At 30.9% G+C, this 10,525-nt stretch overlaps 1 non-coding gene across 1 annotated transcript; it reads right to left on the bottom strand.

The window, feature by feature from the left end:
- Positions 1-5,722: 5,722 nt before the first annotated feature.
- Positions 5,723-5,796, bottom strand: TRNAI-AAU (transfer RNA isoleucine (anticodon AAU)). The gene has a single exon. It is a non-coding gene; the product is annotated as a tRNA-Ile (tRNA).
- Between the last annotated feature and the right edge of the window lie 4,729 nt (positions 5,797-10,525).

The raw sequence follows: 10,525 nt of genomic DNA, 5'->3' as shown, positions 1-10,525 counted from the left end.
GTTTTGAATTTTGTTCTCGGGTTTCTGTTTAATTTGGTGCATGCTCTGAGGAATTTCCGTTTAAAAGATCTCAGTTTCTCCATCACTAGTGGGCTTATGTTGAACCAAATTGGGCAGCCGTATGTTATGATTGGTCTTATCACGAGCATGTAGCAAATTATTTTTATTTTTGAATTTAGGTAATCGGAGAAGAATAATTTACCGTTTGCTGTGTAAGTTTTCTTGGCTTTTTCTAGCTGGGTCTCTACGTGTTTATTTAGTTTAAATGTGTTATCTAGATTTATACCAAGATATTTTACTGTATTTCTATGCGGAATGTTAATGTTATCCGCTTTTCGTTGGAAATTTTTATAGGTCTCTTTAAACGTTTTGCACTGTTTTTGTATGATTTCTCGGTATAGTATTGTCTCACATTTTTTAGGGTTGATTTTTAGCTTCCAGGTGTGGTAGTAATCTTTTATTTTGTCATAGAAGGATTACATTGAGCTTTGCATTTTTTCTCATCTTGTAGATTATGCAGTTGTCTGCAAAGAAGAGAATTTTTGTGTTTTTGTTATTTTTCAAGTCGAATAAATTTGGGATTGCCGTGGTGTAAAAATTAAATAGGTCTGGGGCAATAACCGTGCCCTGTTGAAGGCGGTCAGTTAGTTCTAGCGTGAAATTCGGGTTTTTGTTGTTTAGGTATATGTAGAGTTTTTTGTTGGTGACTGCGATAGCTATAAGCTTGAGAATGTGGTGCGGGCATTTGTTCTTTTGTAGCTTTAATAGCAGTCCCTTTATCTATACAGTGTCAAATGCTCTTTTTAGGTCGATTATGCAGGCTGCTATGTTATTTTTGTTATGTAGTGCTTGTTGGATGTCAGATGTTAGTACGTGGACAGCGTGAACTGTACTTAGTTTTTCTCTAAAACCAAACTATTGGTTTAGCATGATTTTATTTTTGTCATAAAAACTTGTTAGTGTTTTTTTAGTTATTTTTTCATATTCTTTAGATGTATTAGGAAGAAGGCTAATAGACCTGTAACTATTTGGATCGTTTTCGTTTTTTTCCCTTTTTTTCTATCGATAAGCCTTTTGCGGTTTTCTAATTTTTTGGGAAATATACATTATTCAGACAGTTATTGGAAAGAATTGTGTAGTCATTAATTATTTTTATCGGCAGATTTTTTAGGACTATCTTAGGTATGTTGTCAGGGCCAAGTGATTTTTTATTATTTAATCTTTTAAAAATCTTGACTGTTTCATTAACACTGGTAAAATATTCTGAGTCGTCTTCCCAGATTGAATTTGTAGCTTTGTTATTTCTCGTAAAATTGATAAGTGTAACGTTATTCTGGACCTCTAGCTTTATTTCATTGTTAAATTGTGTATAAAAATTTTCAATTATTTTGTTTAATCTACGTTTGCCAAAATTTTCATTTTGTTTGTTTGCAGCTGCGAAGGCATGACCCAGTACGTCTAATTTTTGTTTTTCATCTGTTACGATAGTATTTTTGTCGCTTTTTATGCATTTATTTACATCTCTGTTTGCTGCCATGATTAGTGGGCTATTTTTGTCCATGTGTAAACTAGGGATATCCATGTTTGTTTTTTGTTTGACGATTCTATTTAACTTTGGGAACATGTGTGTTGAATTTGTTAGGATTTTTTTTATTTGGTTAATCCAGTAAGTATTTACAGATTTTTAAAAATTCTTGTTTTATTGAGATTTTGATTTTTTAAATTTGTTGTTCAGTTTCTGTTATGATCATATGTGAAAATTTTGTAGGAAGTCTGTATTCCTTGTGGAGCTGAGAAACTAATTTAGATTTAATTTTGTGTAGTTTTTTTATTGTTTTGTTTAGGTATAGGTCCACGGAGTTGTAGTCCAATAGCGTAGGTACTGTCTTATTAATTGCATGTATTATGTTAGTGTTTATTTGATCAAGGTAAGAGTTTATCTCATTATTGTTAAGATTTTTATCATCAGTGATGTTAAGGTTGTCATGTTCTAACAGTTCGCTTTGGAAGTCTGACCAGTTTGTCTTATTGTAATTTAGGGGGTGAGTGGGAGGGGTGAATTAAAATTTGTCATCTACTAGTGGAAGTTTAATTTTAATTTTGTAATTTTTGTAATTTTTGTAATTTTAATGTTAAAAGCCTTGTGGTCACTATCTATGTCTATTGTTGGCAGGGTTCCACTCTTTGTTAGGTTGTCAGCAACAAGTCTGCAGTCATATATTGCAAGGTCGATGAAAGCATTGCTTCTAGGAAAGCTAGGTATATTTGTGTGTTTTAGTACTAATTTAAATTCCAGCAGATTTGTTGCTGCCCAATTTTTTAGTGCCAGGCCTCTTCCATTATATATGGCATTTTCCCAGTTATGATGCTTGGCGTTTAGATCGTCTGCAAGTAAGTAGTAATTCTTTAGGTCACTTAGATTAAGGAGGTTAAAAAGATTATTTAAATCTTTCATGAAAGCTGTGGTGCAGTTATCTGGGGCGTAGCCGCATTTGATGAAGATCAAGATTGCGGTTTTTAGTTTTATTTTTGTAATAATTTGTTCAAGTATATTAGGTATAAAGGGTGTATTTATTTTTTCGTGTTTAATGTGATTTTTTATGAGTATAGCTAAGCCACCACCATTTGGTGTTTTTCTGTTTTCTCTGTATATTTTGTAATTTTTAATATTAAATTTGTGTTGGGGTTTTAGCTTTGTTTCATTGACAAGTAGTATATCTGAATCTTCTTTTTCAGTTAAGTTTTGCAGTATGTATCTTCTATCGTTCGAGACAATAGAATTTATATTTACGGATATTATGTTTAGGTGCTTATCGTCTGATATCGTCTTCTAGTAGCATTTCGTATAATGTAGCTACTTTTTCGTTGTTTTCGTTTATCATTTGTTCGAGTCTCTGTAACTGCGGTTTTAGTAAATTGAAAATATAATTAATAATTTGGTTTGTTATGGATTCCCCAAGGGGTTTTTCTGTGATTTGCTCTGTGTTTATCTGTGTGAATTGTGTGGGTGTGAATGTAGTGTGCGGTTGTTTGTTTAGGCCTGGGAAGGCTGGTGGCTGCTTCTTTAATAATACTTTGTCATAGGTTTTGCCATTTAAAAGGTTATGCTGATTTGTAGGTTTAGCTTTATGCGCAATGTTAATATTATTATTGAGTCTTTCATTGTATTTTTGCTTAAATCTGGCTTTCAATTCTTCGAATTTTGGTCAGCCCTTGTACGAGGCAGGATGGCCATATTGAGCGCAGCGAACACAGTATATTTTACTTTTATCGAGTATGGCGTTTTTATTAATTTCGCATTCACCAAGTCCGCGTGCTGCGGCACATTTCACGCATCTAAATTGCAGGTTACAGTTTTTTGCGGAGTGCATCATGCGTTGGCAGCGTGTGCACACGACCGGGTCTCTTTTTCTTAGTCTTTCCCAAGATACAACTTGGTGTAAAAGGAGTCGCACTCTAGTTAAGGCAGTGATGTCGCTTTCCGGAGAAAGTTGCACTATAAAAAAAGGAGTTTTTTGACTTGGGGTTTGTGTTTTGTTTGTATTGAAATAATCAATTGTCTGTATATTTACGTTACCTAATTTTAAGTCATTGATTTCTTCTAGTACTTCTTCCGGCGAGAAGCTTACATCGATGCCTTTTAAAACTATAGTTATAGGTTATAGCAGTTTAGGGGTATATGTAAAAAATTTTATGTTTTTTTCTTTCAATGTTTTTAAAACTATATTATAGTCTATCACATTTTCTAATTGTACAAAGTGTTTTGTATTGTTTAGTCTTTTTATTTTAAAGTCCTTTATTTGTAGCGTATCTTTTATGAGTCTGTAGGTTACCTTTTGAGTTTCGAAGATGTTTATAATCGGTGGCTTTTCATGTGTTTTTTTTCTCGGCTGGTTTGTAGTGTTGCCTGGAATGGCCGCCACTGCTTGTGAAGTTTTTCTTTCTCCAGTTCGCTGTCCTTGTTTGTTTTGTAGGTTATTTTCCAACAATGTCTGCAGCACCGAAAATTTGTTTGGCGACGCGAATGGGCTGTTGGCCTGCATGCTTGTGTCGATTTCTTCTTCTTCCATGTTTTCGTCTTGGGATACTGCATCTTATTTTTGATGGTATTGTTATGTTTTGGTTATGCGGGGGGCTTTTTCTAGAGTATGTCTCGTTTACTGTACCGTTGCTGCGAGTTATCGCTGTATGCGTTTTGTGTTGATCTTTGAACAAATAACAGTGGGGTTAAGCAAATTAAGTAAATATATAGATATACAGTATTCACTTAGTGTAAGTCGAGGGGCTGCCCACTTCCAACATCCTGTAAAATTTCGCTCTCATTAGCTCCGCATACCGGAGTAAAAATATAGAGCACATGAAAGAACTTGAGGAGTTGCCTGGAGCTTTAACAAGACAGACAAAAAACTTGAAAGAACATTTATAAGAGAACTAGAGAGAACCTGAGAGTATTCATGAAAGTAAGCGTGATCATAGAGTTAATGGGTTGAGTGGTGGGGGTAAACAGAAACTACAGTTGCTCTTACTTTACTATCCCTGTGCTCCGGTACTCTCCCTTGTTATCGTTACTTATCTCAAGTCTTCTCTCTGGTTCTCTGAATTTTTCCTATGCACTTTTAGGTGCATATTTGTACAAAGTTCGTAATACACTTTATTATTTAATCAATATCACATAATATCACTGTTAATTACACATTATTATAAGGTACTTAAGTTTTGGATATAATAGATGCTTTAGGCACTTAAAAGTTATAGCAATAATCTTGCTCATTGTAACTTATATATAACGAAAAGTACTCGACAAGGATAAAAAGACGACCCAATAGTACTTCTTTAGTAGTATACTGAGAAATGTACTAACGCACATTAAAAAGCTTTGTTTTTGTCGACATGATAATATATATTGGTTCATTACGTACGGAGTTAACTATATACTTTTTTCCTACTCTGGAAGAATTGATAGTCATTTTTTCGTATCTTTTACTTTTTATTTTTTTAATAAATTGTATGAATTGCTTTAGTGATATAAATATTACGTAACAGATCAACTTAAATTAAAAGATTTGAAGAAACAAGCAAATTTTATTACAGATATCCTTGTCATTCTACGCGTTATCAAAATTATAGCACGTAGATGACATTTCTTTGGAAATCTGTGTTTTCACTATTGAAATTTTTTTATATTACATAGGAGCTCCTTTAATATTAATAAAAAAAAAATAAGAACCATGAAAAATTACGAAAATATGGAGTCCTTTTGCCTGTTAGCTGCATGTGTAAAATCTTGTGAGGTGGTTTTTTAAGTTCTACAAATATTCCCATTCTATACTTAATCGTGTACATACCAGGTATGTATAAAATCTATTCAACCATCTACACACCTTTTTAAATTATCGTGCAGGATCACCTGGACTATTATACACATTGTTAAATACTCGTGTAGAACAACGTGCATAGTTTTACACTTGTGTAGATCTTGTACCTATAAGTTTCCATACACCCCGAAATTGTTGTGCTGAATATTATTTATGTGTTAAAAATTTGTGTTCAATTGTAATTGACTTTTGTGAAGAGTTTCGTCAAATCTTTTAAACTGTCGTAGTCTTATCCGTCTTATCGTTATTTGAGCGCCAAATGTTAACAATACGAAATTTTTTATGTTTCCTAAAGGAAATGTTTTTATTATTTTTTCAGTAAGGGGTTGTCAAGAAATAACAAAAATTGGCCCATGAGGGGATCGAACCCGCGACCTTCGCGTTATTAGCACGACGCTCTAACCAACTGAGCTAATGGGCCAGGTGACCGTCGGTGTTTTGTTCTAGCATTTACTATTACTGGCTGTACATTATTTGATTGTTAGAGATTCGATCGAAATATAAAATTCTTGTATACTAATTACTATATATATATATGTTAAATACTATATGGTTAGGCTGTAATACAAAATTTTAACTTGTCAGTTGCTTTTACTGCGTAATGTTGGGGTTTTTTTTGTATGCGTAATGACTGTGTGCAATTAATTCTTTTTAATTTTTTCGGTTTAAAATCGTTACAGCCTGTCGATTTGTACTGTTCTTATTATTATTCTAAAGAAGAAAAATTGGCTCGGGTTTACTTTTAAGCCTCAAATAAAGTGCTTTGTTTATCGAAATATTGCATAATCATGTTTGAAAACATTTTTTTCCTGTTGTTTTATTGAAAGAGTTTTAATGAGTGCGAGCATTTCCTGGAAACGTAGCCTGTATAAAGTACAGTAATTTACTTTTACAATTTTAACACTGCATGTTTACTGACACTTAATTTTGTAACTCGACGAGTAACTATACGATTATCTGTATGATTCTATTAGTTTATTTTTAATCATACCATACGAAACTATCCAACGATACATGTTTTATTACCATACGATGGAAATCTTCAAGCTTTGTGGGAGTGGTTTGGCACATTACAGTTCATGATTTGATGCCTAGATGGCGCTCAAAGTAGCGTAACTTCAGTTAATTTTCAGTTTTTACTTTTCTACGTAAGTTCTTAACCGAACACGTATAATTACAAATGTAATCAATATCGATGTAAACCTTCTATTTCAATTGAAATGGCTATGTAACTTAAGTTAAAGCCAATAAAAATTATTCAATTCAGTTAATTTTTACAGATGAAGCCTTTTTTTGGGCATGAAATGTTGCAATTAACTGAGTGTGTATGACCCTAAGGTAAATGTCTCGATTACGAGACAACGTCCCAATTAATGGGATGTTTTGAAATTAATTAATATTTAAATAATGGAGAATATATAGAAATTTAAATAAATTTTGTTAACTTTTACGTAGAAACATTTATCACATGTATTTTTTTCAAGGCCACAGTACGGAAAGAATATTACAAAAAAAATGTTTATTGCAACTCTGCCATTGCAGTACTATGGGACATACGAATCTGCGCCTATTTTGACTTTCACTTTACTGAGTTATTTCCTAATTAAATTGAATTCTTTGACAAGATATGTTTTTTTTTTTCATGAACTTAGGTTTTCCTAAATATATTTAAAAACAAAGATCAGTATTTTTAACGCAGATTTTTTATTTATAACCATGTCTTAATATACGTACATCTAAAATTTGAAGGTCCCAGTTAATGGTACAGCATAATGCATATACCGTATTTACGTAGACTTTACATTTATGCCTTTGGTCCGATAAATGAGACACAGCAAAGTTGTTGTTTTTACTTGCAAATCTTGTATTCTGTTATGTAAAAGTGAATACAGTGTGTTTTAATCAATTGTGAAGTTATTGTAATTGATATCCAGCTTTATAGTGAGTTAATTATTGACATACAGTAATAAATCGTACACATAACCTCAAAAGTGAGCAGTTCTAGAACTCTTTATTTTGTAATTACCTACTTAATTAACAATATTTACTGATTTTAGCTAAAAAATGAAAGAAAAAAAGGGAAAAAAGACTGACAGAAAAATAGCCTTTAAAGGTGTAAATAAGCAGCAATTGAAAAAAGAGGAAGAGCAACAAAAAAGGAAGAGAAAAAATTAAAAAAAAAACAATTACAAGAGGAAAAAAAAATAGAATAGGCTCAGAAAAAGTTACAAGAACAAATTAAAGATATTCAAAAACAAATTGAACAAGAAAAGTAGATATAATAAGATTAATAGATTTTGTTCTCTTAATATTTTGTTGTTTGTCAAAATTTAAAGTTTATTGCCTAGCATAATACTATTTATTTATTTAAATTGGAATGTGAATTAATGAATACATCAAGTTGAAATATAAATAGCAATTATTATTGTTTCCGACAATTTTTTTAAATCTCTATTTTTATCTTCATTTAAGCTTATTTTGTTATTTTACAAAATTGTGATTTTGTGGGGTGAACTTTTTTATATTATTATACTTATTATTAATTTTCACGAGCTACCAAACATTTTTTTTTATCGCGGTAGGTTCAATCTAACAGTTTTTGTATGTCCCATAGATCGGGACTGACTGAGTGGGACAACTGGGCCATGCTGTTTTTTGATGTGCCATTAATTGGGACGTCACATTTTTCTCCATTATTTCAAATTAAATTATTATTGCGATCTTATTTATACACTAAAATAAATTTTTTATTGCTAGAACACATAATTTTACATTATAACACAAAAAATTTTCTGGTTATATGAATTTTTTAGCTTCGAATAGCTTATTTCACTTATAAGTTCGCTTAACCCTGTCTCACAATCAGGACATTTATTTTAGTAAACCTCAAATTATTTTGATTTATTTCATTTTATTTACAAAATAATTGGGTAAATTAATTATTACATGACATTCCTCATTGATATGACACTCTAATGTGTCTAAAAAATTGCAAATTCGCATTTTAGTATTTTAAATACCCTCGATTATTCTTAGAACTATAAAAATCACCGTATTCAAAAAATGAATTGCTACCATTCATTGATTCAAAGCAGAAAACTGTATTTACCTCAAAAATTGTATGAGAGTATATCAATAAAACTTTTGTAAGTAGCATCATGGAGTATCAAACAAGTTTATTGTCAACTCACGTTTGGAATGAAAATTTTCTTTGTTTAATAAAATAAAAAAATTATTTATGTGACAACATTCTTAACAGTTACGGCCTTTTTTCTAATTTTGTGATAACTATATCTACTAAAATTTTGATGAATAAGAAAAATTCATTTTGAATCCTAATAAAAAAATTTTTTATTTTTCTTACCAGTTCTTATCTAAAAGATTGATAGGCTTAAAAAATGTATTTTTTACAAATATTCTACATTGCAAACGTAGGGCTGAAAAAAATTACAAAAAGGCATTTTTTTATAAGTTTCAAGAGGGAAATTTAAAATTTTCTATCATAAAAAAAAGGAAAAAAATTTACAAAAATTTTGTCCATACGTTAATAAAAAATTAGAAGATGTTTTCCATGATAATAAATTTGTTACATATTATATTAGTCATGGTATAAAAGTCGACTCTAAAGCTCAAATTTTTTTAATTAGAGATAATTCTTTAATTTTTTAACAAAATAATATGGATGACAAAATTATTGACAGTAAAGTTTTGATTTTTAATTACAAAAAAAAAGTGAAGTGTTCGTTTGTTTTGCTGCTGAAAAACATGTACAAACAATTTTTGTGTTATTGGGGGACAATTAGAACCCTCATTAACACTACTTCTACTTTACATTAAAAAATATTGTTTGTTATTTTTATACGTTAATTAATAAAATAGTTTACTAATTATATATATTGTATTGTATATTAATTTATTTATTATTTGCACGTAAAATGCTCAATTCAAGATTTTTTCAGACTTAGCTTTCATAAAAAGTGGTCTAATCCATTAAATTCGTTGCAACCCTAATTTTTCTGGTATGGTATGGATAGGTGTGTTTTTAAAATGAAGTAGTACAACATTTGACTACTAAGTACGCAATACAAATAAGTGTGTTAAAATGTTAGGACATTATTTTAATGAATTAAATTTAAGATTTGTATACAATTACCAGTCAAAAGTCAATATTACTTAGTTTGATTTTGTTTAAGTCCAAGTACTAGACAGAATAATACTACGAGTGTCATACAAAAAGTAAGCTGAACAGAAAATCCAAATAAAACTTGACCGTTTTTGTATTCGCTACGTGCACAATTTTGAAGCAGCGCCACCGAGGGAAAAACGAGAGCTATTGGTCAGGCACAGCAGAAGGCAATATTCGCAATATGTGCTTGATACCTATAGGAACACAGCACCTCGATAGGTACACAAAAGGTTCTGTGTTTATTATACCATGAATTAATACAATGTTTCAAATGGTACAATCCTACGTGAATAACTAAAGACAAAATTTGTACTACAAGCACTATAAGCGCTTGAGTATTACTTCAACACAAGTCTGTGTACTGTGTGATACGTGATACGTTTTATTAGTTTGCGATGTAGTCAACACAGACCTCCTCTGACCAATCAGAGAGCTCAATTAACCCTATACCGGCGTGTTCACACAGTATGTACACACGTTCATATGATACGCTTAGAGAATCAGGCCCCAGCTAAAAACTCTAAGAAATACACAGTATACCATGTATTTCATTGCGTTTTTAAAATGAACATGCATGAGTGAAATATGTACATACTACTCATAATTTTATTAAAAATTTAAGCCTTAGAATGGTTGTCGATAAATAAACACATAACTTTCTGATGATAGTAATGCTTAGTAGTCTGCTAGCAGAAGAGCCCGTGTATAACAGAAAAACTTTAAGATTTTTTTTCTCAAAAACTACAAAGCTAGTTCCTCTAAAATTTTAACATGTTATGTGTAGTGATATAGTAAGTGTCTCATAATTTAAAAAAAAAATTCTATAGAAAATGAAATATCACGATAGCCCCCGTAGAGTAAAAAGATTCCCTAAGGTTTAATAAAAAAAAAATGAAAGATCGAAAAAACTTTTACATATAATTAGATTCTAGACGTTCAAAGTAATTGAAACTCTAATAGTTTG

This window comes from Copidosoma floridanum, unplaced genomic scaffold (assembly GCF_036245765.1).
Source record: "Copidosoma floridanum isolate Cflo_tuat_1 unplaced genomic scaffold, Cflo_Japanese_pri ptg000029l, whole genome shotgun sequence".
NCBI classification, from domain to species: domain Eukaryota; kingdom Metazoa; phylum Arthropoda; class Insecta; order Hymenoptera; family Encyrtidae; genus Copidosoma; species Copidosoma floridanum.
Note: the sequence above shows the minus strand (reverse complement) of the source record. Positions and strands in the feature narration are given on the sequence as shown.